The following is a 5,972-nucleotide window of genomic DNA, read 5'->3' as shown; positions in this document are numbered from 1 at the left end:
ACTTTTGAGTCAACATGTCAGTTTCTACAGAAACAAAACAAAACACCCTTGATAGTATTTTTGTTTTATTGCTACTTTATGAATCTTTGACTCGATTTAGAGAAAATGAAGTTATTAGCAAAATTGAGGCTTCTGACCCCATGATTCAAGTTACTTATTGAATAAAAGAAAATTCTTGGAAATTTGGTTTTAGAATGAAGAATGCGGGCTGGAGAGATGGCTTAGTGGTTAAGCGCTTGCCTGTGAAGCCTAAGGACCCAGGTTCGAGGCTCGGTTCCCCAGGTCCCACGTTAGCCAGATGCACAAGGGGGCGCACGCGTCTGGAGTTTGTTTGCAGAGGCTGGAAGCCTTGGCGCACCCATTCTCTCTCTCTCCCTCTGTCTTTCTCTCTGTGTTTGTTGCTCTCAAATAAATAAATAAAATGTTTAAAAAAAAAAAAAGAATGCTTAAGAATTGCTAGGCAAATTGAAAATATCAGGTTTATCGCCACATTTAATGGTAAACTTTAATCAGATTATTAACAAAAAACTAAGAATTCTAACATTCTTACAAGAAAATTTTGGAGAAACAATAGTCAACTTTCATAAGTCCATAGTGATTGCTTTATACTTTAACCTATAAAAATTATATATTTTATAATTATAATTATAAATTTTAATTGCTGAGGTATACAAGATTTTCTTAGAATATTCTACCATTAGAAAAAATAAAAATAATGGTCCAGTGACAAACCACTGAATTCTGAAAGCAGACTGCTCTAGGTACAACTTAGTTTCCTGTGTAGATTCTTGATTTAAGAAAAAATTCTTATACAGGACCTTTGGATACTTTGTATGTATACTTTTTATTGATGTTTATAATATTTTTTAATATTTTTGTCCAAGATTTCCTCTATTCATATAACCCAGCAGAGAACAAATCACCAGTGGTTACAGTGAGACCTTCTTCCAGGTTACCTGATTTTCTTTCAAAATGTCTCTTCACTAGACACTTGGTACAAAAAATAGACCACATTCTAGACAGTTCAAATATAAAAGGCATTTATTACAAACTCTTGAGGAGCCCACATCCCCAGAAGAACAAGAAAGGCTGACTTGGAGACTATCCAGTCAGACACAGCATCTGCTTTGAGGAAGGCCTGTCTGCTTTTAAGCTGACCTTTGAAATTGAACATTGGGGGTCTGGAGAGATGGCTTCAGCACTTAAGGCTCTTGCCTGCAATTCCTAACACCAGAGTTCAATTTCCCAGTACTCATGTAAAAACAAAACAAAACAAAACAAACAGAAAGAGTGAACGTTGGGCAATGGGAGATAGAACACCATCTGTGCAATCCTAAAAGACCCACACTCTCTAGTCCTTCCCAACACAGTACAGTTCCTTGTACCTTCTGACCCACACTTCTCTAGTCCTCCCCAACAGAATATCACTCCTTGAAACTTCTGCTTTGCTTTTTGACTTTCATATGAATAGATGCTTGGAGAATTTGTGAGCAGAGTGGTGGTCATTTAGCTGACAAGTTTCATTATGCGAGAATTTCCCAAAACAAAAGGAGGATATCCAACAGGAACTGAGCAGCTTCAACTCAGCAAGGAACATCTCACAAAGGTTTTCTCAAAATTGATGTGAGTCATGGAATTGTAGAATGGGAGCTAAAAGAAATTTTTCAAATTGCCAGTGTTTTCTACATTTTAGGCCATGACTCATTAGATGAACATAAAATTAATATAGGGTACTCCACACCTCTAAAAATAAAAACAAAATTAAAATGACTATGATACCATTCACTTAACCAAGGCAAGTCTTATTTGGTATAAAGTTTTTCTTTATGACACCTGTGTGGAGGGAAGAGAGAGAGAAAAGAGAAAGAGAGGGAGACAGAATGAGAGAGATGTTTAAATGTTCTGAGTTCCAGTATAAAATACATTTCTTTCTTAAATCTTGGTACACTAAGAATAAATAGATAAATTGAAAAATATTACCCAAGTATAACCCTTTCATTTTACATTTGGTAGAGGACAAATAAGGCTCAGACATCAAGACCTTTACTCTGATTATTAAGGAAATCTGGAACCAGAACATAATAAAAAATAAATCTGTCCTTTTTTTCAATCCAGAGATTGAACATAAGGCCTTTCTCATGCTTTACATCAACTCTGCCATTGAACTATACCCTCTCTCTCTCTGTTTTTAAATTTAACTTATTGCCTTTATATTTTGAGATTGGACCCCACTAAGTTGCTCAGGCTGGCCTCGTTCACTCTGTAACCTTGTTTCTGTCTCTGCCTTACAATTCATTATAAAGGCACCATGATGGTTAATCTGTGGTTGTCATTTCAATAGAATTTAGAATCACCATGGAAACAAATCTCTTGGCATGTCCATTAGGGATTTTCTAGGTTAGGACTCATCCTAACTATGAGTGGTGCTATTCCATGAAATGGGGTTCTGAACTTTATTAAAAGCAGAAAATTGGGGATGGAGAGATAGCTTACTGGTTAAGGGCCTTGCCTGCAAAGCCTATGGACCTAGGTTAAATTCTCCAGTACCCATGTAAGCCAGATGAACATGGTGGTATATGCATTTGGAGTTTGTTTCCAGAAGTTAGAGGTCCTGTTGTGTCATTCTCAATCTCTCTCTCTCCCTCTCGCTCTCTTTCTGCCTCTCTCAAATAATAAAAAAATTTTAAAAAGAAGAAAATTGATCATCAGCATTCATTGATCTTTACTTTTTCACTGCTACTGTGATGACATGAGCAGACTTCCTGCTATTGCCATGCCTTCCCGCCATCATGGCCTTCCCCTTGAAACTGTTAGCTGAAAATAACTTTTCCCTTCCTTAAGTTGCTTCTGGTTTGGCAGATTTTCCAGCAATGACAAAGTAACTAACAGCATCATAATCTATTGCCATTTTCTGGATAAAACTATTCATATCCAAAGGAATTAATTTTTCTCATAGGGTTAACTGTAAACCAGGTGGACAAGGTGTTTATCTTACCACTCAATAGAGTTTTTCTTCCTCATGGAAACCTTTTTAAGACACACCTGAGGGAGGGTGCAGAAGCTGGTCAAAACAAAAACAAAAACAAAAAACAAAGAATGGCAAAGAATGAGGATGAGAAATTAGTTACCAAGAGTGCGTATAGTCTTTAGAAATGACACTGCCTCCCAGACTGGTATGTCCAACAGCCATTTAAAATAGTAATGTAAAAAGTTAAAAAATAAGATGCTTGTGGTAAATAAAAATTTGTCATTGGATGGAAGGAGGATATGCTATGGTTTCCTGGGCTTACATCCCTTTTGAAAGCAATTAGAATAATTATTTCAAATAAATAGAAAATCCTATTCCCATTTCTTTGTTACTATAGCAAACAGGAAACTTTATGTTACATTGTTAATTATGCCAAAGAAAAGTAATTGCTATCCTTTTTAAACTTTTTTCCTATGGCCACTTGCTATGACTTTCTTTCTTTCTTTTTTGTAAAAAGAACACCTCAATATTAGTATTTACTAGGATACATTTGCCCATGATCCAATTGAAATTTTAAACAAAATATGACTGTTCAATTTTCATTTCTAGTGTTGCTTTTCAAAAAAGAGGTCAAGGGCTGGAGAGATGGCTTAGCGGTTAAGTGCTTGCCAGTGAAGCCTAAGGACCCCGGTTCGAGGCTCGGTTCCCCAGGTCCCACGTTAGCCAGATGCACAAGGGGGCACATGCGTCTGGAGTTCGTTTGCAGAGGCTGGAAGCCCTGGCGCGACCATTCTCTCTCTCTCCCTCTATCTGTCTTTCTCTCTATGTCTGTCGCTCTCAAATAAATAAATTAAAATAAATTAAAAAAATATTTTTAAAAAAGAGGTCAAAAAACAAATTAAAACATGTGGCAATTTGTGTAAAAAATGACTATTTGTCTAAACTATACTAGCTTTATTTGATTTTATAATAATATATTAAGCTAAATATTATGCCATCCAGAATAACTACTTTAGAAATAGCAGGAAGTTTCCTTCTATTTTTTTAAAATTTTTTTGTTTTATGTTTATTTATTTATTTGAAAGTGACAGACAAAGAGGCAGAGTGAAAGAGAGAGAGAACACCAGGGCCTCCAGCCACTGCAAACGAACTCCAGACATGTGCGCTCCCTTGTGCATCTGGCTAACGTGGGTCCTGGGGAATCGAGCCTCAAACCTGGGTCCTTAGGCTTCACAGGCAAGCGCTTAACCACTAAGCCATCTCTCCAGCCCTCCTTCTATTTTTTAAAATAGTAACATTTTGTAAATGGTAATAGCTGTATTTGGTAAGGATGTAAGGAAACAGACATTCCCATGCACTGCCCAACATGACATAAAGTCTTATTGTATTTTCTTAAAGGCTATTTGACAATCTATCCCAACAAGCTTAATATGTTTGATGTTTTGAATCAGGAATTTTACTTTAATGAGGTTTCCTTAATGATATGTACAATAAAATAAATAAACAAATATACACATGTGTTCCTCACAGGATTTGTAATGCACAAAAAAATGGAGACCACATAAGTATGAAATAATTTGGGGACAATTAATAAAATGGGAACTTAATAACAATGGCCACATAACCATTAAGAAATGTTCCGTTTTAATTGTGTGTACAAGCAAAAAAATGTTATACCAGTCAGGCATGGTGGTGCATGCCTTTAATCCCAGCACTTGGGAGGCAGAGGTAGGAGGATCACAGTGAGTTCAAGGCCACCCTGAGACTACATAGTTAATTCCAGGTCAGCCTGGACCAGAGTCAGACCTTACCTCAAAAACAAACAAACAAATAAACAAAAAAATGTTATACAAGGAAAAATTTTAAATATTTCTTCTTCCTCAGTGGAGGAATTCTAGGTTCCTTTTTTCATGATTAATCCTTCTTGTATTTTCCAATTTTCCTTTAGTGAACAACTTTAATTTTAAAAAGATCTTTGGAGCCTGGGCAGATGGATCAGCACTTAAAGTTTTTTTGCAAAATTGCTGCCCTGCATTCAATTCCCCATAAAGCCAGATGACCATTCATTTGCAGTGGCAAGAGACCCTGGCACACCCCATCCACACACACATACAAATAAAAGCAAAATTAAAAAATAAAAAGATCTTTGATGCTGGTTGTGGTGGCACACTCCTTTAATCCCAGCATTTGGGAGGCAGAGGTTTGAAGCCACTCTGAGACAACATAGTGAATTCCAGGTCAGCCTGGGCTAAAGAGACACCCTACCTTAAAATAAATAAATAAATAAATGAAAGATTTTTAAAATTCATGTTTTATAATGGTATGAAGGGAAATTTAACAACACACTTGCTATTCAGTACATGAAATTACTGCTTTCTTCACTGTCATTTTAGCTTTCAAATATGCTCACTTCTGTTTACCTAGCACACACACTAATATGTGGAAAGAACCACAAGAACATACGTGGTTCAAGCTCTTCTTTCTTCCCAAATGTAATTCCCCTCAAATAAGATCTCCATGTTCTCAGTTTATTAGTTATTTCTGTGTAATGTCTCTTCACAATTATAATTATAATAGTCCTTTTGAAGTTTATACACCCTGCTTCGCCTCTTCACTGTGATGGTACAAACATTATCTTCCACGAGTCTTTTTTCACCTCGCACCTCCTACTCCTCCTGAGCTACTACGGCAAGTCTATTGCTTTGGTCCTGAGGATCAGCTTAACTCAGAAGGAAACATATAAAACTGAGTGTTGCTCATTTTTACAAAATCATTGGGGAAGTTTTCATTGCAACAATGTCCATGCAACGTCACGTAACCAGCAATTTCTACATGGAGTCTACAATGTAACTTAATTCATTCCGGACTCTCTGCTTGTTGCATCTCTGAAGCTAGCAGGCCGAGTGCCAGCTAGGCAGCTAAAGCAGTTTTATCCAAAATTATGCAAAAGCATGAAGGCAAATGGTGACTGCCCAGCCCTTCAAACTCAAGTGAGACAGGTACC

This window comes from Jaculus jaculus, chromosome 10, assembly GCF_020740685.1.
Source record: "Jaculus jaculus isolate mJacJac1 chromosome 10, mJacJac1.mat.Y.cur, whole genome shotgun sequence".
Taxonomy (NCBI): Eukaryota; Metazoa; Chordata; class Mammalia; order Rodentia; family Dipodidae; genus Jaculus; species Jaculus jaculus.
Note: the sequence above shows the minus strand (reverse complement) of the source record.